Genomic DNA, 22,788 nt, shown 5'->3' on the forward strand with positions numbered 1-22,788 from the left:
TTGAAATAGGTTGGGCAGAGCGGTATTTGCACACAGCCAGGCACCCTTTATTTACATACATCTGCATATTTGCTCAGGACCCCGCATTTCGCCGTTAAAGTGCTTTCCTGTACGTAGCAGAATAAACTAAGCAGAGAAAACCTTTTCATTGCCCTCACTCCTCTTTCTGCTTAAAGCTTCCTAGTAAACACAGCTCTGGTCCGATTATAATTACTTTGCCTCATTAAAATAAAAAACAAAATTTTTTTCGAGTGGTTAAAGGGCACGTTTTGGGCGGTATTATGTTTTATTTTCTCCCCCTCCTTGCCGAGTGTGTGTGTGTGTGTGTGTGTGTGTGTGTGTGTGTGAGTGTGTGTGTGTGTGTGTGTGTGTGTGTGTCTGATGAAGTTTGGGAGTCGCGCGCGCAGGGGCGCGTGGGGTGCGAGCCCCGGAGGTCCCCATCCCCTGCCCTCTCTGTGGTCGCCGCGTCCCGGACTCCCGCCGCAGCGCTCCGAGCTTCGGAAGCCGCGAGGCTCCCGGGCTGCTCCGGGTCCGGACTTGCGCGTCATTTGCAGTCTGGGGAATGTTGATCACCTCACTAATTACACCTCTCTCTCCCCCCTCTCCCTCTCCCTCTCCCTCGCTCTCCTCTCTCATTCCCAGAGTGCATATCGGGAATAGACACACAAAGACATGCGCACTCAACTTAATCAGCCATTTTTTTAAACAGGGCTAAAACGATAATAATTAGCAGAATAAAGACATATCGGATTTTCATTTCCTTTCCTCCTTTTCCCAACCCCTTCACAACCAAACAGCGAGACCGCGGTCGGCACATGCTTTAACTCCTCCCGGACCCCCGAGGACCGCTCCATGCCCCCCACTTTCTGCTCCAGCGTTTTTATTTTCACCCAATAAAGTTCGAGGATTATTTTTTTAATTTTTTTAATTTTTTATTTTTTAATGAACCCTCTCGTTTTACTTGGATGTGATCAGCTGTAAGTAAAATAAAAGCAAAACAAAAAAGAGGCGAAGATCGAGTAGGAACTGCAGGGGAAATGGAAAGTAAGTTTTTTCTTTAACTTTTATTGAGTAGTTTGTGTTAAATTTAGGTCGAGTATCGATTATCTTTCCAGCCTGATCTTGCACAATCTTTGATATTTCGCTCCCTCTCTCTCCCTCTCCGCCTCTCTCCCTCTCTGCGCCTGGCTCGCTCGCTCCCGCTCGCTCTCGCACACATCCCCTCAGCCCGACCATCTCTTCCGCTCTGCCCCCCCTTTTCTATCTCTTTCCCCCTTTTTTGGCTCCAGGATTTGCTCCGCCGAGGGAGGAAGGGGGCACTGAAGGACCTGATTTTCCACTTTCTTTGGGGGGTGTGTGTGTGTGCGCGTTTTTCGGGATTTAACTTTTGGATTAAGTGGCGGGTCATCCACGTTTGGCCGAGCAGTTTTCTCTCATTTTGCCTGTCTTTTCGGGTTCTGTCTCCACCGCGAGCCCGGGGCTTTCTCGAGGCGCGGGGAAGCTGTCAGCTCCGCGGCGGCGCGGACACTGCCAGGGGCCCCCGGTCGCCCCGCGCCCCCTCACCCCGGTCGGGATGACCCTTCCTTCGCACCCATCCTCCGAAAGTTTGGACGTTGGTCGGTGGGACTCGGAGCCCCTCTCTCCCTCTTCTCTCCCTACTCCCCTCCCCTCCCATTCAGCCTCGGTTTTCTCCTCCTCTCACCACCCCTCTTCCCTCGCTCAAGTTCTACGAAGGGCGCTTAGCGCGCCGGAGCTGCGGAGGCCCGCGGCTCCGTGCGCGGTGGGCAGGGGGTTCCGAGAGGCTGGGGCGCGAGCCGGGGCTGGGGCTGCAGGTAGACGCCCGCCCGCCGGAGAGGGAGGCGGCGCGGGCGGCGCGGACCCGGGCGCCGGCGAACGCCAGACAGGTCCGTTAGTAGGCGGGATCGCCGGGCCTCGGGGCCAGGGACCCGGGAGGCGGCCGCAGCTCTCTCGGGGCGCTTTCGCTGCTGGGTGTGTCTTAGACCGGAGGAGAGCTGCCCGCGGCTCGGGGTCAAGAATCTTTTCCTTTCCTTTTGGCGAAGGGCAAGGGGTGTGTGTGTGTGTGTGTGTGTGTGTGTGTGTGTGTATGGGGGGGGCTGTGACCGGTTGTGAGAACTGATTTATTCCCCGGCACCCCCCAAAGGGGTTCCAGGTCTACAAACGAACTTCACCTTCTTCGCCTCTCCCGGCATCAAGTGCGCCTTCCGGCCGGGAGCAGCTAAGGGAAGAGGGGCTGGAATGCGTCGGGTCTCGCCTTCCTTCTACTTCTATCTCGTTCCCCCTCCCCCCATTCTTTCTGCTCTTTTCTATAGGAAAAATAAATAATAAAATTTCTCATGGAATTGTATAAAGTTTCTCTGCCGATGCCCAAGTTACAGAGGACTCCCCACCCAGCCCCTCCCACCCCCAGTCCCGAAGACGGTGCACTGGTTTGTATTTCTTTTGTTACCTGTGGTCCGGGCGGGGGGTTCCTTTCGGCCGCTCGGGTTGGGGTCCGGCCCAGAGACGAGGCTCCGGCGGGCGCCTTTGGCCGCGACTCCTCACTTCCGCGCGGTCCTGGTGAGGTCTTAGCTACCGTTCGGTGAGACACCCTCCTTGTAGGTACCAAAGGTTCAGATCGCGAACACGGACCCCCCCACCCCGACCCCTACACACACATACACACTCAACACACTCACAGACACACACGGTCTCCCTACTCCCCCCCACCGCCAGCCCCCACCTTGCCTTTCCCCTCCCCCGTTCCAAAAAAAGCACACACACACAACAACAACAACCCCCCCAGACCAAGCAAAAACCCAAAGACAAGTTCACTGGCGGAAGATGGTGGATTGACACTGACTCAGAGAGGCAGGTTCACCAGGAAATCTGGCGGTCCCGATTTCTGACAGTTGCATTTCCTCTCCTTGAGTCCTCCCCCCCCTTTTTTTTTATTAACTCTGTTCCATGTTTAATCAAGGATCATGTAGATGGCAAAAGGAGAGACAGAGAGAGAGGAGAGAGAGAGGAAGAGAGAGGAGAGAGAGACAAGAGACAGAAGGAGGGCTTTTTTTTTTTTTTATTGTGTTCTCCTGGATTTTCAGTGGCTTGATCCCTATAAACGTGGAGTGGTTAAAGCTCATATGTAGTATTATATTTTTAGTTGGGTGGATGGATGGAAGAGTCAGGGAGAGGCTGCGGCTGCCGCTGCCTTTTCGGATGTTGCTTAGATTAAGGCTGAGACTTGGCTGCGATTGGGACGCGACAGTGACACGGGCATCGATCGCTTCCATTGAGAGCAATGCAAAAACACAGCCCGGGTATGTAACACTCTCGGTACCATCAACACTTGTTTTACTTTATATTTACTGGCAAAACTGACAGAGCAAGCTCAGACTTTCTCTCTTTCTTTCTTTTTTCTCTCTTTTTTCCTAACTGAAGAATAAAAACAATTGTGTCTAGAAGTTGTTGGAAAGGATGGTTTAAATACAATAGAAAGGAGGGATTGGGATTATTTCACAATCTCTGTGACTGATTGTGTTTTAGAGTTTTTCTTCTCCACGGAGAAGCATATTAAAGAAAATGAAGGTTTTCTTTTTTCCTTCCTCTTCTTAAAAAAAAAAATCCTTAAGGGAATATTTGATAGTTTTCAACGTTTGCGGTTTCAATCAGCAGGAAGGCACACAAAAATAAAAGATGGCTAGCCAGCTGTTTTAACCTCTTGCACCTGGCTTCAGTGTGGGGCTCATAAGGTTTATACAGCTATTAAAAAAAAAAAACTGTTCTAATATTTATGGCATAAACTGGGGAGAGAGTATCACTGTGTATTTATTCAGTAGCTGGTTGCTTTTGGATTTTGAAAAGTCAACTCATTTGTTTTCATTTTTATGTCAATGAAGATAGAGTCAATGAAATATGGGGGAAATATCATAAATCTGAAAAGTGATATGTACCTAAGGAACAAAGAAAGGTCAGGTAAACCAGCTGTGTAAGTCAAAGCAATAGCACCCAATTGTGAGGTAGGCAGGGAGAGTGGGCTCTGGGTCTAGGAAGTGAAAGTTGCCACTTAAAGTTAAAAATGAAGGAAACACGCTCAGCTTTATTGTAATCTTTTGCAGTTTTTAGCAGATGAGCCCAGATCTGCCCATTAATTTTGAGCTAGTTGGATTATTTTAAAAGATGCTGTCCCAGCAAAGGAAAACATAAAGGAGGCTGAGAAAATCGGTGTTTAATATTGCAGAATTTACTGCTTCCATTCTGACCATGAGCCTAAATTTACACAATGAAATTTGATTATCTCTAATAACAATATTAGATCCTGCACTGGATGGATGAGAATTGAGGTGGTTTTGTTGATTGCAAGGGTTTAATGTTGCATTTCAGAATCTGATGTGGTTTGGCCTCCCTTCCATTAACTGGAAAACCCCTGAGGTTTTACAATTATTTCTTAAAGATAATACATTTAAGATTGCATTGGTAGGCTGAAGAAAAGTCATAAAGGCAAGAAGGGAAGCCCTTAATAACTCTTGAGATTCAGACATGTTCAGCAGTTAGATTGGCTCTGACTTCACCAAGGGTCGACAATGTGTCATTTCCACGAAGCCAAATTGCCCTCTGCCTATATGATATTAATGTGCAAATCAATATTTCAGGGATTAAATTTCCCTTCTTCATTTTTTATGGTTTCTACCTCAATAAGTCTCAAGTCTATTAAAAGAGGCTGGATGATTTAAAATCTTTCACTGCAGAATGGCTTGTCGTCGTAGTCTTGTTTCACAGACCATTTTAGGATTTTTGTTATAAAGACCAAGGGCATCCTAAAGAAGTTGTGAGGCTATGTAGAGCAGGCTCCACAGCATAAAGCCCTTGTTCGATTAAGAGCTAAGAGGTGTTGGAAATATATATGTTTATGTAATATATAGAGATATACACACACATACATTCTGCTGCTTTAAAAATATTATGTTAATCACCTATTGATTTATTTCAAAATCAATTGAAGTTCCTTTCTTATTAGTGATTTGTTCAGCATTCTTGAAGACTGTGTTCATTTTCTTAAAGAGTATGCATGAATTAGCTTGGTGTGAAAGTATTTGGAAGGGATTTTCATCTAGCACTATTTTTCCCAAGAAATATTTCTAGTAACCATTGTAATAACCAAGTATTGTCATTTGCATTGTTGTCATGACTATCATTGCATTTTGGGGCTGAGTGATTTAGCTGGTATCTGTTCATAGAGGCCTTCTTCCATTCGCTTAACATTCATTTCTAACACTTAGTAGGCGCAACGTTTCTTTAACCCTCTTGGAGAAACACATTTGTAAAAGAAAAGATGTGATCTGATGGGAAATAATACAAAGCAGAAATTTGGGAGGTCAAAATAAAAGATTGTGACTTTATCACATAATCTTGGGAAGGCCTACTGTCTATCATTTGGGGGTGTTTTATAGTCTAAAACCATCTGGACCAAGTTCCGCGCAGCTGCACGAATTTCATATGTGATAGAACATTTTTTCCATTCAGTGTGAAATGTTCCTTCCTAAAACACGTACACCAGACTCGCTTAATTTAGTCTGTTAAAAGAAATGCACATGAAAAAGGACAAAAGGCTCTTTAATCTCTGCAAGCTGTTTGTTTTTCTTCAAGATTCCTGTCTGTTTGGGTTTGAAAAGTCATGTTTATTGAGGAGATGATTCTGAGGTGTGACATTAAAATAATATATGATTTTTGGACTGGTGGCCACGCTCCTGCTTCATTTGCAGAACTACTTTTTATGGCTGTCAAAACACAGAGTTAATCTATCCTTATTTACAATTAATCTCAATAAAATTAATCTTAACTATGCTTTATTCAGTGGCTTAAAATATCTAATTATATTCAATTAACTGCTGTCATAGTAATTAACATTGCTTAATTGCCTCTGCATATATTTATGTAAAGCTCATTAGGTGCTGCTGGTTCCTTTTTCCTTTTCTACTTGCTGTTTTTGCTGTTGTCAAATCATTTTCATCTCCCAACGTTCGACAATGTCAGTGACAGCAAACTCTTCCTTAACATTTTTCTTGAAATGAGTGTTATTACTTACCTATGAGAAGATACTAGTTATGAGTCTTTAAAGATGAATCCACCCCCCCCACCCCCCCATCCCTAGCACATTCACAAAATATTTTCTGTCATTGTTGCTAGAAATATGAGAAGCCAGGTTAAGCTTTGTGTTTATAATTGAGGAGCCTTTCTGTGTCTGCCTAGGGGCTGTACCCACAGGCAGAGTTTCTTTTTTTTTTCCTCTCAAACCATTCTAAGGGTTAAAGACTTTGCCAAGGTTCAAACTGAAAAGCGCCCAGGGAAAGTGCATGTGAATATGTACAAGTTTCATGTAATTAGTGCTTAATTATATTAACATATGCAAATTGTCAACTTAGAAGCTTGTTGAGCTGGCAAAGATCAGCTAGGCACAATTGCTGTATTGTTCTGAAACAATAATGGATTTCAAGTTGGATTGTGGAAACACATAACTAGCTATCTAATTTAACTCATACCATGGTGAAATTTCATTAGTCTCCATGGAGACTGGTTTAATTGTGCTGACTAATGTTCTGGGCTGCAGAATGTCCTAAAAAGAAAGCGTTGTTTGCCTAATCCACCTTACAATGACACTTGTTTGTACATGTTTCCCTTGTGTGAGAATTTACATATGCAAATAAATAGTTTCTCTGCCCCATTTGTCATGGCTGTTCATTACCCATGAAGAGGACATTGTTACTAGGCTGTGACTGAGTCTCCCAAGATGGGATAGTGTCAACCAGTCCAGCTACATTCTTTCATAATTTGTTTCTGATTAATAGACCAGAGTGAGACTCCGCATCTTTGGGCATCTGCAAAGGAAAGGTCAGTTGTGTCACAGAAAAGAGTTTCTGCTGTAACTGAAGGACTTTTTCTTCCTATGATTCTTCTCCTTTTCCCGCTCATTGGTTCACATAATCATATTTAAAATAATGTATTCTTGTTCTAAGAATGCCTCTACTAATAATCTCTAGTTTCCTAAAGCAGAAAGATAGGAGAAGAAAGGAAATTCTGTTATTGGAATATTAATCCTGTTTTTGACAGAAAGGTAAACTGATATAATTGCTTTTCAGTTGAAGGAATGGGGGTTTATACAAGTGTGAAAGCATCGGAAAAGGATTAGTATTTTTTTGCATAATGAAAAGCTCTGTTGAATAGGGTTCTGAATGGCTGACTGAATGACCGAGATGAAAGGAAGATGAAAATGCAGGCTCCTCTTTCTTTATGCCTATGCTCTGCTCGCTCTAAAGTTATGTTTGTCCAAGACTTGAGAAAACAAGCAGGGGCTCAGATTTCAGCAACTTTCTAAGATGCCCTGAGTTTTCATCATCACTGGGAAGTAATATGTATGGCAGTAGTGCAGCTAGAGGACGATAAACAGAGGTTTGTATATAGAAGAGTTTTCAGAAACATGCTAGGCTAGCCAAATATTGACTATTGGGTATCAAGAATTCCCAGCACTTTGCTGGCAAAAACAGTCATTTCAGAAGAGGCCAGTAGTATGGTGTGGATATCTCATGTAGTTAATAATGGAATATATGATGCTCCCTCCCCCATCCCCTACCCTATCGGCTATAAATAGTTGTCCCAGTTGGTAGAACACTTCACTTGGGAAAGAGTTGTGTATTCTGATTTTTTGGCAATGTTAAGTGTTTTAAGTGGCCTTTCAGCTTTTCGGGCTGGGAGGGGCTGGTGGAAGAGGATACAGAGTTATTTTCTTAGGATTTAATTCATCTTCGTGTTGCTTTGTAGGAGTGTTGTGTATTTCACTTAGAGATAAGTCTTTTTGAAAGTGTCTAAGTACTCTTGGAGACATTTGCAGTAGGGTTTTCCCTTGTCACTAGTTAGGGCTGTAACTGGTTATCAGTTGACGTGATCAGGGCTCTTAATGATGTTTCTTCAACCATAATTAGGGCAGTTAAAATACCATAAGTGTTAAGACACTTTCAAAGGTGGGAATTGGTTCTTTTGTACATATGTAAATCAAATACAGTGTGGATAATTATTTATATGTATACATTTTAAACAAGCTCTTTCCGGTTTGGGGTCACCACAAATGAGCCATTGAAGGCTACCCCAGAGCAGGATTGAAAGATTCCGCCAGATATTAACCTAACTTGTTTTGTTTCTAGATTGTAGAACTTCTATTTGCCTCATCACTTTAACTGTTCAGTTGCTATTCAGTACTGTTAAGATGGTTACATGGAAACGTGCGGAATCAGAAGTGTTTTCACATAAATTAAAGTGTAAGGGTTGCCTCTTGAGTACAGAACATTGTAAGGGAAAGTGTTTGATCTTTGTTATATAAAGTCACCAAAATTCTTTACTAGAGCCCTCTAGAAAAATTGTCAAGAAATTCTGGATTGTTTCAGAAACTTTTCTGGTTAACTTTATGGATATGCAAGCGCAAAAATCTTAAAAGAACAAAAAAATCCACATGGAAGCTATTCTTTTACATGAAGCAGGGCTTATTAAGGTATTTCCATAAGAAAAATGTGTTAATTTAAAAAATAAATTCATTTATATTTTAAGACATTGTTAACCAAGCACCATGTGTTGTAACTGGCAGCTTTCCAGCCACCATGGAAGTGGATCACACATGGGTTAATAGTAGCTTATGTGATGTCTGCATTCTTAGGAAATGGGCAAAAGCCCAGGGTATTCTGATATCAAGATTTTTAGGAATCAGACAGAAAGCAGAATATATGTTTATATGTGAACAGATGGACACATGTGAGAACTAAAAGTGCACAATTTCTCTTGGCACTTGTTTTAGTTATCCCTGATGATATAACCAAGATCTTAGTGCACTCACAGTCTTTGATGGCTAAGGACAAAATGGTCTTTTAATGAGGGCTCAATGGCATTATTTTCTTGTATATGGATTGTTCCCCCTGTGATCTTGCTGGATTTGATGTTCTGTTAATTCCCTCGTTTCAGAGGTTCACAAGTTGCCCTGAAAGTTTGATACGGTTTCACGTTTGACATACAATCCTCAGTCCAGGAATGGCTGCTTCCCACTCCCCTACTTTTTTCAAGGTTTGTGAGTGAACTAAAATATTTGCCATTTTGAGGCACTTTTGAATGTACGCACACAACCTAAAAATGGCTTGACACTAAAGTCATATTTGGCAAGCAGCTTGTCTCTGGTATAATTAGCCACTTTAACATTCTAGAGATTGAAAAAATAAACAAATACAATTTAAGAATTTGGGCAGCTTGACTTAGTTAATGTGTCATAATGCCCTGATGGTCCAAGACAAGTCCTGAGTAGGTGTTTTAGTCATTCGGGTCAGGGGTTCACACACTAGCATCATATATTTAGATGATTGATCATTTCTAATGTTTGCTTGTCCTGGGGAGACGACAGTGCACAGTTGATAATTTTTGAATGGTACACATTATAGCACGTACCTCTAGGACAAAGTTTATGGGTTCCATTGTGTTCTAGCTGTAAAAACAGAAAGCGTTCTGCAGGCATTTACTCGGATCTAAATCATTTTAACCAGGGAAAATCGACTTTTGGGTTAAAATATGCATTTTATAACTGTCCATAAAATTCTTTTCCTTCACTGTAAAGAAGAAAGGAAATCCATAGCTTTAACAATGTTAAAATATAAAAACATGTGAGCTGGTGTATGCCACCTGGTTGTACTGTTAATAACAAAACAAAACTTTCTAAGAAGGAAGTTTATAAAGAATCTTAAAATTTGCCTGATTGGAAGAATAAATTGAAGAAGCCCAATCATATCCCAAAGTACCTTTATTAAACCTGAAAGGCTTTACTAATGTAGATTTTCTAATATATAGTTCGTAGTACTTTTCCCCCATACATTTAGCAATAAAGCAATTCATACTTAAAATTTCCTGAGCCCACTAATGAATGGAGAATGAGTCATCTCCTTTGGTTTAATAGATACAAACTAGGAGTGTGTATGCAGACACACACACCCACCCCTACCCTTTTTCCATGTTAATGTCTCTCTTTCCTCTTTAGATGTGTTTATAGGGGTAGCCTGTGTGGTGTTCCTCTGTAGACTAAATTTCTTTCATTTTCTAAGAAGTGGCCAACACGATTGCAACAGAAAAAGAGCAGGTAGGGTGGTAAGACAACTGGAAACTATCAAAGGGCTAAATCCTGGAAACTTCCTTATAGTTCTTCAGTTCAACCAACTCATTTTAAAATATGGCATACTGAATTCTGGAGAAGTAAACGTTGAGTCAGCCAGCAAGGTAGGAACATGTCAGGACAAGAACTCAGCTGTCCCAGCTCTAGGACCAATGGCCACTCAACTATATTGGCTGCTTAGAAAAGGGTTTGTTCCGTGAATGAATACAAATGTGGTGGAAATGGGGAAGAGAAGAAAAGGAAAATGTGCAATGGTAATCCAACAGTGATGTTGTCTCCTCTGAGAGCGTGAGTTCTCTGTTACTGAAAGGAGACCAGTAGAATCTGGATGGCCTCTTACCACTGTGACTGGAAGCATGTTTTTGTGTTAAGTAGGAGGTTAGGCTAGGTACTTTGAATGGTCAAGATGAGTCTACGATTCATAAAAGTACTAATGATCTCAGTGACTTAAAATGTATTCTTAATAATGACGAACACAGTGTGAAGAAGAAAGGTTTCTATTTTGTGGAGGGAAAGTAAAGACAAAGCTGTGATGTTTTAGAGGGAGCATAGTGTAGAGAAAGAATGACACTTAGTTTAAAACCAGACATTCTTTTGATTCTGTTTACTTTGGATTCCTTTTTCCTTTTTAAATGAGTTTGTTTAACTTAAGTCTTAGATATTTGAAAATCTACTCCAATTTTTTGACAACTCAATGACCAATAGAAATCTTATTAGATCCGTAAGACACTTGGGTTAAATTCTTGTTATAGATGACCTTATCAAAGTTATTTAATCTTTTTGAGCCTCAGGTCCCTCGTTTGTGTCTCAGAGCTGCTGTAGAGCTTACCTTAGGCTAAACTGTTATGAACATATTAAAATAAGTGAATGTGGATAGGGCCCGATATCCTTCATTCCCCTCTTCTTTATTGTCAATAGCTGGTTTTGATATAATGCTCTCCTGAAGAGTACTTGATAAAGCAAATCTACATAGACCTCTTGAAGAGAGATGCCCCTCTCCCTGACAAGGGAGGGAGATAGGAATTAGTCAAGGGGGATGCCTAAGAGGTAGGACCAAAGGGTAGTCTCCTTCTCATGTCTTCTCATTGACGGATACCTAGATGACATCTAGGTGGATACGCCTCCACCTCAATATTTGCTACACCATCATCACAGGTTGCTTTGGTTTTGAGGGGTTTCTAGATGATTTTAATGCATCTCTGGGATCTTTTTTATAAGAAACAAATTAGAACAGAAACAGTTTTAAAGTAATTCAGACTTTAGTCTATCTATAGGAACTCAAGATTCCAGACTGTCCATTATATACAATAATAGAAGAGACCACAAAGCTTATTTCAGTATTGAAGCTGACCCTACCTGTTTGAAAGCCTTTGAATTAGAGGTTTTCCCCAAACTGGATTAGATATCATAGCAATACCTTTTTATATACTTGATGTTATGATATTTTGATATGCCATGAAAGAAGAATAAATACTGTTTACATGGCACCCTGCTGACCAAAATTTATACCAACCTAGAGAAAAGATCCAGTTCTTAATAACCCAGTAATATTATAAAACCCTTAAATTTTCTTGTGGGAATTTTTTTTTTTTTTTTTTTTTTTGCGGTTCGCAGGCCTCTCACTGCTGTGGCCTCTCCCGTTGCGGAGCACAGGCTCCGGACGTGCAGGCTCAGCGGCCATGGCCCACAGGCCCAGCCGCTCCGCGGCATGTGGGATCTTCCTGGACCGGGGCACGAACCCGTGTACCCTGAATCGGCAGGCGGACTCTCAACCACTGCGCCACCAGGGAAGCCTTTCTTGTGGGAATTTTATAGCCAAGTTATGAGTTTCCTCTTGGCTTATCTCATGGAGGACATCGCAGTCCTTTATCTTTCTATAGGAGTGCATTATTCAGAGGAGGACGACCCAGGTTCAAAGGTGATAAGATTCACGATAAGGGTTAATAAATTTATAAACACAATTTTTCGATCCTCTAAACTAAAATCTATTTCTCTGATGTTTTTTTCTTTTTGATTTTTAAATTCATAATAATTTCCCATTGTGTTGCATGTAAGATACACACTTAAAATTATTCTTTATATTTTTGTGGAAAATATAAGTGTATTTTGGATAGTAATTTCCCAGATTTGAGTTTGGTTTTCGCTTGACATTTATAATATATATTTAGTTCACAATCTTTGCTCAAGTTTTTCTTAAAAATAAAAGTGTGTGCCTTGCCTACGTTCTGGTCATTTATAAGTGGCCCTGGACTTAACCATTCATTTGAAGCACATTTATTTAAGGCTAAGCATTTACTGAATACTGATAGGGTAGGATATATTTCATTGGAAGAAAATAATTAGCATCTTAGCATTTTTCATGATGCTTGGTTAAGTTCCTCCTCAAATAAATTTCAGTCTCCATGAGGGCAGCACCCATGTCTGTTTAATCCCTGTATTCACAGTGATGGACAATATTGGCAAATCCTTGGTAAATATCCTCAATAAATACATGAGTACATGAAAAAATCTGATTGTTAATTAAAAACATAAATAAAACACTTCAGTTTACTATACTACTGGAATCTGCCTCTCCTCTTGAAATCTGGGTATTGAAAAAAAATGCGACCTTAAAAACATCTGGGTCTGTCTTGGAAAATTCCACAGGGAAAACTATCTTCCAGCACAATCTAAATGGGTTTTTGTATTAGAACCATAGCTTGTTGAAGTCGGAAGGGATATAGCACAATCCCCTGGTTTAACCCATAAGGAAACTGAAGCTCAGAGAAATTTCCAGGAAATATCACACAACTACAGGGCACAGCCAATGAGAATCTAGTGTGTGTGTGTGTGTGTGTGTGTGTGTGTATGTCTCCTTCAGCAAATCATTTAACATTTTTCAACCTAGTTAGTTGTGCTCCTCCCATATCCAAAGATTCTATAATATTAATATGAGAATCATTTCTGTTATGCTGGAGATGTTTTCATCTGTGGAATTTTTCCAAGCAAAGGAAGAGTTTCAGTTGGTACAATTTCCATGATGACCGTAGAGCCGGCTGACTGCTCTGGGATTGTAAAGCTAAACTGCTCGAGATAGAACAAGAACTGCCTGAAAGGTGAAAACTTGCAGGAAAAATGGGGTGGGCCACTTAGTTCTTGAAATGAAACAGGTTGCAGATTAGGAATCATTGTGGTTTGCCAGAAGTTGCTGGTCATAGAAGCCTGTTTAAGGGCTCACTGTCAACAAGGAAGTCATGGGCAGCACTTAAAGTGGCTCACCTCTGATTTATTCATAAACCTCACACGAGCACTTGGCTTTGTTCTTGCTCTAGTGAGGGGGACTGATGCCAATAAGAACAGGAATAAAGAGCTCCTTGCATGGTCCAGTAGTGAATAGCACTTTACCTCAAAGCCTGACCTCCTTTCCCGAGGTCTGTTATGCTACAGTCGACTCTGATTGGCTGAGCGTTCTCAGATGAATTGACAGAAGAGGTTATAACAGTTATCTACTCTGTAAACTCCATAGTATATATAAGGAGAGCTGTGTAGCTGGAACTTGGGTTCTAACTTAACCTAAAGGTTGTGACATTCATGCTAAATGGAAAAGTTTCCCTTTCCCCTCTTTTTAAAGCTTGAAGAGTTTCACATTTAATAATGGTCAGAAAAAGATTGCTCCTTTCTAATTGAAGAAGACAATGCCCTTGGAAGGAAATGGGTTTTGACAATCCCTTTTTCCATTAAAATGAATTTAGAGAGATTTAGTAACGTAGGGAATTAAGAGTTCGAGAGTAAAATCCGTCCTACACGGGAGTGGGGTAGAAACAAAGAAATGGGCTTGCAGATTGATTAGCCGTGTTTATCTGAGAAGCTTCATTTGTGCCACTTCACAGATTATGCTCTGCTCCAGCCGCCCCTCTGGAGGGGAAGGGGCCTTTAAGAGACAGTCAGATGGCTGGTTTGCTGGGGCAGAGGTTGAGTCGAGTTACTTAAATCCCCAGAGCAACATTTAGTTAATGCTAGTCTTTTTTTTTTTTTTCCCTTCCCTGATCCTGTCCACTCTGGCTTCCCTTTTCTCCTTTTGATGAAGTTGGTCTCTTACTCCTTAAAGTGCATATATTTACACAAAAATTTCCTCAAATTTTCACAACACATTAACCCAGAAGAGCCATATTAGGAGATGGTGATGAGAGTTAATGATATATCTTTAGATAAAGCCATCCTCCCGTGCAATCACATCAGAGTCATCAGCTCATTTGTCATGGCTGAAGTGAAAATGTCAGGACCAATGAGTGTATGAGTGCTGAAGGGGGCGAAAGGGCTTTTGGAGAAAGATATTTTTGTGCTGGGAGTCGGCCATGGCTTAGATTTAGCTCCAGGGAAATATTGGGATTAGCCAACACTGTGTACAAATCCTTAGCATAACAGAATTAGTTGGGAAAATGGAGAGGTGGGGGTCATGAGGATGGGCACATTTCTGGAGACATGCTCTAGGCTGCAGGCCAGAAACCATGGTAAAGAATGAGATGATTTATTAAAAGTATTTTCAGGCATGTGTTGTATGCAGTCTCATTGATTCCGGGAAGATTGAAGTCGTAGATTTGAATGGCATCAAGGGAAGACCTGCCATAATGTACACTAAATATGTATACATGGCTTTTGTTTTAAATTTAGCTGTATTAAAAGAATTTTGACCCTAACATCTAAACATGTTTCAGGGAGGTAGTATTCGAGCGCACAAAGATAATATTCAGGCATAAAGCACTTTTGACAGTACCTTTAGAGTGGAAGTTAATACTTAATTTAAATAACAGTAATTATGCTGGAATACTTGTTGCATTGTTGGGTTTACACAAAACCCAGAAGCTAAACTTTCTTTACACAGACTTCACTCTGAAACTTTAATTGAAAAGTAACTGATTTTCTTTAGCTCCAGAAGTTCTTATCTTTGAGAGACCAGTACTAGCAGATTTATTTCATTTTGGATCCAGTGAACTCTTCTCTTTCAGATAATGTACCCATACAGCCTTTTCTTGTTTAATTCTATTGATTTACAGTGTTAAAGTGAAATAATCTGATACCTGTTTCCTGCCCTTTGAGTATTTGTCGTCAAAGAGGCTGATTAGTTTTTTTTTCCCCCAGCTCTTTAGCAGTTTTAAATGTATAATTATCATTGCATGTCATTTGATAGCTGCACTAATTGCTGCCAACTATTGTCTGTTTGCACTTAATGCTGAAACCTGATCAACATCCTTCTTTGGTTGATGTTTGGTGGTAAACTTTAATTAACTCTTATTGCATTGAAGAAGAGTTCAGGCTTGGTGCTAACTAATCATTTACCTTCATTATGTCCTGACAGCTCCACTTGTTCTTGGTCCTAATAGATACACCAGTCAGTAAATAAACCTGCAAACCTTATGCCTTGTAGTTGCTCCACACTGATATTTTGCTACTTAAAGTATAAGATAATTGGGCCCAGATAATTAGTTAGTTAGTTTAGTATCTCTAGTTCTGCAGACACTAATCTTAATTGCCTCTTTCATGCTGGACAACTTCATTTTAATAGAAACTGTAGATTTGAGATAACATTATTCCTTCAACATGGTTCCTATGAACATGCATCTTTTGAATCAATACAATTAACCTTGTCTCCTGTTGGAATTCTTGTCATTATTTTTCCTGAAATACTTTTCCTGTAATGATATTGAAGTTAAAGTAATCAGGTTACCAGCAGATCATGTAAAATTCAACTCAAAATTGCTGGCTGCTTGATTTTAATTTGTCTGACATCAAGTTTGTTTGAAAAGGGGTAATATGTGGGTAAACCAAGGAGCTTATAATTATGGTTGACGTTTGTTTGTTTATAATGCAATTTAATTAACGTGCATACATTTAAAACACAAAAGTTAATTACTGAATTGCACACTTCACTTATGGACAGCAGTCAAATTAACTTTCAGGCCAAACAAACAAACAAACAAACCACACACATACACAAAAAGCAAACAAGAGGCTCTTCATAATAGAAATAAAATAACCAACAAATCTGAGTGCTCAAACATAAATTTGCCAATATTTCATCCAGAAGAAACATTTCATTCCACTTAGGTTCTCTATGTTAGTCTCTATGTTAGTCCACTTAGGTTTCTAATATAAAATAATTTAAAATATCTACATGGGATATAAAAAGAGACTTGCATTTGATAGACTAAGAGTCTTGGATAGTAAGAGGGCACTTGGTAGTGATTTAAGAAATTATGCATATAACTTTCTTCATTAAAACTATTTTGAATTGTTTGAAATCATTGCCCTGGGAATAGGATTGTTTGCTGGAATACCTGACCTGTGATTAATTTTATGAAGATAATTATGGTAGGTTTAGCCTGCAAAGAATGACATTTTTCAAAAAAATAATAATAATATACTACTATGCTTATGCTATATTGGTTATGAGATCATATTGTGGGACTCATGAAATACAAATAATTATACAATTGTTTCCTCATTTAAATATTTAGTTGTCAGTATTTCAATAATGAATTTTATATATTAATAGACAAAGAAGAAAAAAATGCATGTATATGTTAGGATATATTGTCTTCACATTGTATCTGAGAAAAATGTATGTGTGAAATGGTTTTCACTAGTCTGGTAAATCCGTTCCTGAAGCCAAATATTCTATAGTTATATTTACCTTGATGAAACCAATTAAGATGAATTTTTTAAATGTTCCTATGTGACAACTTAAAAGCATTATCAACTAAACACTCTTAAACTGGGTGTATGCCAGAGAGATTAGTCAATTACGTTTTAGAGACTAGAAATCATATAAAAAACATGGCAAATATGATTTATAAATTTTAAAAATGATTAATTCAGTACATGCCTTTCCAAGGAAAACTAAAGGTTTCCATGTTTAGACTTTCTATTTCAAAGTTTTATTTACTTGAAATTTCAAATATAGTAGGGATTGAGGGAGAGGGGTCTGAGAAGGGAAAATGATTCTGTCCGTCATTGAGATGCTTTGTAAAATGAGGGTAGTTTACACAACCTTTTAGTGTTTCCAGAGAGTATATTTATATGTGTTTTAATATAACACCAACTAATTGATTTGTAGATTAATATTTATTTAGGGAAAAAAATTAAAAGGATCATAGAGTCATTTAACTCTAATCCTACTTTGCATAGATGAGACAAAGGGAAGATGATTAATACTTAAGTATGGCTGGGTAATGGCATCCAGAGGTACCTTTTTCTTCTATAAAGAAAGCAAAAGCCAAAAAAAAAAAAAAAAAAAAGGTTGGTATATTCTCACAGTATTGGCAAACAACAGCTTTCTAGTAATGCTTTAGCTGATTAGGACATCCTTACCCTTTAATGAAGCAATCACTACAAAGCCCCAATGTCAGCTGGAATACTGGCAAAACAGTATCAAAGAAAGAATCAGAGAGAGGCACTGAACATAATTACAGTTCATGTCCTTTCTCACACCAATGCAAACTATTCATTTTCAATTAGAATGAATAAGAAAATTAGAAATCAACTAGATTGGTTAAAAGGACCAAAGTTTGTTTACAGAGGATAGCTAAAGTATTAGGTCCATTTTGCTCACTGATTATGAAATTTTCCTGAAGCAAATAAATAAAATGAGTCATATATTGGTGTAATTTGGTTAAGGAGAGATTATTGATTTCTCTCTAAGGAAAGTAGCTGGAGTTTGATTAAAGTTGCGAAGAAAACTGAGTAAAATTCCTATTTCCCACAACAATTAATCAAATTAAGAACTATCGGACCCATTGGCAGAGAGTACTTTTCCTCTTTAGTTTTCCAACACATGTGTTTAATGACATGTAATTGTCATTTAAAGTCCATGGAGGTTTAGAGACGAGAGAGAGAATGAGGGAAAATGAGGCTGGAAAGAGAGGGAGAGGAAGAGGAAGAAAAAACGAGAGGCAGAAGCATCGATTATAAAGGTCCTGTTTATGAGAAGGAAATAAATCTGCACTGAATAGCTAATTTAGGTTTTAATGAGAAAAATGAGAGGTAAACAGGGGAAAATGACTTCATTGACTTACACACTCATGTTTGTCTTTGTCAACTTTCCCGTTTTAAAAATGTGCTTGGTTTAGGTGCTTACTATATTTGGTTACATCCTTCTATTCAAACTTAATTACCTTCTCCCCTTTGTCGTGACATGGGTGGAAAGTTTTTGCCGTGTCAGGAGAGGTCGTCACACATTCTTTTGCAGCTCTGTTCATTAATTCCTTCTTGCAGAAGCATTTTCTCTCGTGCTGGGAAGGTAGAAGGGTGTAACAGAAGACCCCTGAAACATCAGCAGGAAGCTCTAAGCTGGTTAATGCAGTATAATTGTCTGGACATAGACTGGTCTTTGTTTGTGTGGTTCACTCCGAATCAGCTGTAATTAACTCCAGAGTGTTTCCAGATTGCCAGCAAAGAAAAATTACAGCTTTTCTGTTTTAAATTGTAAAGCTCACAAACATTAACTATGCAGATTGCTTTTACTTTGATATATTTCTATCCTGCAAGAGAAAAAAAAAGCTTATTTGCCCCGCCCCCATCTGTAAAAATGTGCTTTTGTTAAGTTACGTAATTTAGTGTCTATTGGAACATAATGGTCCCTTAATACTTTGGTTTGAAATCTTTTTGCTCAATATTTTCAATCCTTTGACATCCTTGTATTTGCTTCTTTATTGCTAACGTTTTTAATACTGCAATGGGGAAGAAGTTATGCGATCTTTAATGGGATACTAAACATATACTAAAATAAGCAAATTGCAGACAAAGCTGAGTAAAGAAAACCACCAGCAACCAACTTAAAAGACTGAGATCAAATATGTATTCTGATGTAACTGGTGCTTCCACACAGGTACTTTACCTGTGTTTTGATATACATCAAAAGCCAGATTTCACTACCCTCTCGTCTTGGTCAGCACACCACACCCTTCTAAAAGCTTCTGTACAGTAGTTTGTAATTATGAATTCCAGCATGGGTAAAAATGAGGTAGCAGTGTGAGCTAATACAGCCTAGGACACAAAAGATCTGTCAGCAAATGATGCAAAAAAAAAAAAAAAAAACAGTCCAGCCAAAAATCTTTTTTTTTTTCTTTCTTCTGAATTTAACAATAAGGAATTTAAGCTTCAATGTGGCTTTAGCAACCGAAGAAAAGAAGCTCTTGGTGTCTGCATAATACCACTTTGATGGATTTTTTTCATCAGTTCTCTGTACGTGGCAACAAATAAACAAGTATAATTATACTTGTGAAGGTCTATTCATTGCTTTGTCAGGATTAGATATATGTGCCGTTTTCACACTGCGCCTCTCTTTTGTCTTTGCCTAACTCACTATGACATATTGATAGAGGATTTGGGATGGGGAAAAGGCCACAGCAGAGACAGTGATGACCTTTTGGAAACTTGATATAATTCAAGGATTTTTATTTATTTTCTATATATATACATATATATATATATTTAGGATTTGTAACTTGTTATCAAATTCCCTTGTAAGTGGACAACTTTTAACCCCTTTAAAATGGAATTGCAACTCAAAGTGTTATGAGTTGGCTAAAGAGCAGATGAGAATAAAAACAATAGGCAAAGGGGCACAGTGGTCTTCTTTCCCAGCACTTAGCAGAGTGGCTAACCTAGCATTCCTTTCCCATTATTCTGTCCTCTTGATCAGATCACGTTCTTTTTAATCATTTCACAAACACTGTCTCACTGTGCTACAGAGGAGGGCTGGGACAATCTCAATTAAAAAACAGAGGTAAAACTGGCCTGATTTTGGGTTCTAATGGGAACTCTGCTTTCTGAATGCAAAGGAATTCTTCTGTTGTTCAGAAAGCACCCCCTTTCATTAGCCAGCCTCCTGGTAGGTGGGTTTGGTCATTTAGCAGAGAAGAGTTTAGGCAGCAGTGACTGCAGGACGAAAGCAAGGCAGAACAAGCAATAAAAGTTCTTTTCTGCATGTTGTCCATTAGTTCCGAAAAAGGGATTTACATGATCAAAGTCACTGATCTTGTGAATTACTGAGAATACCCAAAACTGTGTACATGTATTCTAAGCAGACCAGCAGGTATGTATTGTTCTGAATTTAGCATTAAAATTATATTAGGTTTTCTCTTTGAGATTTCTTGAGGACTTGGGTGATTTTTTTTTTAAATAGAATGTATGGCAGTAGAGAATAGAAATTGGTGAAGACTAAATAGAAAGCAGTTTAAACGGTGAAGCAACTTTTACAGTGAGTTTACTTGTTATGCAGTCATTGTGGAATGAATTCTGTGGTTTAAGTTAAATGGTTGTCTTTGTGGTCTTTTAACTGGGACTTATAAACTTTAGTGTAAATTTCCTAAGTGGGACACGTTGATAAAAGAAAGATCTTGTCTGACACTGGTGACAGTGAAATCACTTAGCATCATATTCAGTGTCACGGTACATATTGATCTAAATAACTTTAACCGCACAAACTAAAGCGATTCCATCCAAACATGCTGGTAAACACTGCCATGGTCATAGTCTATGGCTACAAATTTAAAAATCAGGTAAATCTTTTACTAGCTCTATCAGTTCAGATAGTTTTGTTACTGTTGCTTTTGGAATTAAATGTAAATTTAATTGCAGAGAAGACTTACTATGTATTTGACTTAGTTTCTGATTAATGTGTAGCTTGTGAGAAGAACTTGATAGGCAATTTTGTGTAAAGTTTATGTGGGAGTATTGTAACAAAATATATCCTGCGACATTGCTGTGATCTGTGATGGACACTGTAGTATAGTTTTCATAATTTTTTTTTCACATAGCAATAATGTCATTACATTTTTGAAAGTTACTTCTGGCTCTGTTAAGATAAAATAAAAAGAGAGGATCTACTTCATATAGAGAAATATTGACATGAGTCCATGAATGGACTCTGCAGTATTTCATATAGAGAAATATTGCAGAATCCATTCGGCATCTGGCCAAAATTATTAACTGCACATTACATATAACTCATTTGGGGAGCATTCAGCATGTGTGTAATAATTCTAGTAAGTGTTTTTGTAGGCTGAGAACTGTTGTAGGCGTGGAGGTAAAAGAGAATTCAAATAATAAAAATAGCTCAGAAGCTTCTTTACGAAGCTGTAAAGTGTTTGAGAACTTTCCTCACTCTTGTAATTAAGGTGAATTTTCTTCCACATATCTGCCGAAGTTATCATAGGAAAGAAAAAAAAATAACTACTTTGGGTCCTGGAACTTTACATTTTAATCTAGGATCATTAATTTAGTATTATTTACCACCTTGCTTCCACTCCAACTCTCCAGTTTCTTCCTGTCTTCCTCATATCTTTTAGTCCATCAAGGGATTCTATTTTAGACATTTTGGCTGCCTTCAGTATGTATACCTTGTACAGATTTGGTAAATGCAAAGGTAAACATTAATGTTTGTGGACTAATTAGAAAATTATTAGGTTTTCACGCTTTTGGGGGTTTATCAGATTATTTCAGAGAGTTTTACAAGCTGCATGCATGCCGTGAGGATAATTAACCTGGAGCTCTTCAATGATTAAAATTACACACTAAGCTTTGTGATGTTTGATTCGTGAGCAATTAGAATGTCATTTTAACCATCTTAGATACCAAAACGAATTTTGATTTTATTTTCAATCAATGCAGATCTTTTGATGTATTTGAAACTGATGACTTCCTCTCTGATTTAGCTAAGATGAAATTTGATTACAGTAAAGAGAGTATGAAGAAGTTATTCTTCATACTTAATATGCCAGTGACCTTCAAAGATGTCTTTCTTATAGAAGAACTTTTGAAAAGGAATTTCTAAAATGCCTAGTAATATTGATGAGTCCAGAGTTATGTTTTTCTTCTTAGCTCTCTGCCACTGTGAAGTCTACACAATAGAATGTAGAGGTGGGAGGGGCATCCAGGGTGAGTCATCGCATGTCCATCCTCCCCAATATAATACATAATGCAGTATAGCCAGGTCCCCAATAGAACATGTAATGCAGTATAGCCACGTCAACCTTCCTTATTTCAGAAATTGTCAGCGTGCGAGAAAGTGTTGATACTTTTACATTACAGTGCTTTTTGCTTTGAAGTTCTTAGTCCCTTCTGTTTGGAAATTTGAAAGAAGATGGGTTACCTGTTTCATAAAATCAAGATGGTGCCTGGGTCACAGAATGAAAACAAGCACTAAAATTTGAGACCACTCAGCTCTCGTGTATAGTGGAATCATTCTGGAAATGGAGAGACCTGCAGGGACTCAGAGAAGCTTAAGCCCTAATTAAGCTGCTATTCCAGCAGCTGAGGTTTGCAGGTACACACACAAGTGGGCACACACATACATATTCACACATAGAAGGGGAACGCATTATTACCAACTTATGCCCAACTTTCCCCTGGTACCTTGCCATGCTACCAGAAACTGATATGGCTTTGTAGAGTGCGTCTTATTCTCAACAAAGGGAGTTTATGGCCTAAGATGCTTGCCTGGAGAAAGCTGAAAAAAAAAAAAGATTGAAGTGTTTTCATCAGTAGTGCCTGGGTATGATTTGTTAAGCCAAAGGAGATGTTGATTGAGGCAGCGGTTGAGAGATGGGCAACTCACCAGG

General features: G+C 39.1%; 1 protein-coding gene across 1 annotated transcript in view; it reads left to right on the plus strand.

Annotated features, from left to right (window-relative positions):
* Positions 1 to 937: 937 nt before the first annotated feature.
* ZFHX4 (zinc finger homeobox 4) overlaps positions 938 to 22,788 on the plus strand; it is a 181,049-nt gene continuing 159,198 nt past the window's right edge. The window contains 1 exon segment of the mRNA XM_060287425.1: positions 938 to 1,044. The gene's annotated coding sequence lies outside the window, so the exon portion shown is untranslated.

Source organism: Globicephala melas, chromosome 17, assembly GCF_963455315.2.
Source record: "Globicephala melas chromosome 17, mGloMel1.2, whole genome shotgun sequence".
Taxonomy (NCBI): domain Eukaryota; kingdom Metazoa; phylum Chordata; class Mammalia; order Artiodactyla; family Delphinidae; genus Globicephala; species Globicephala melas.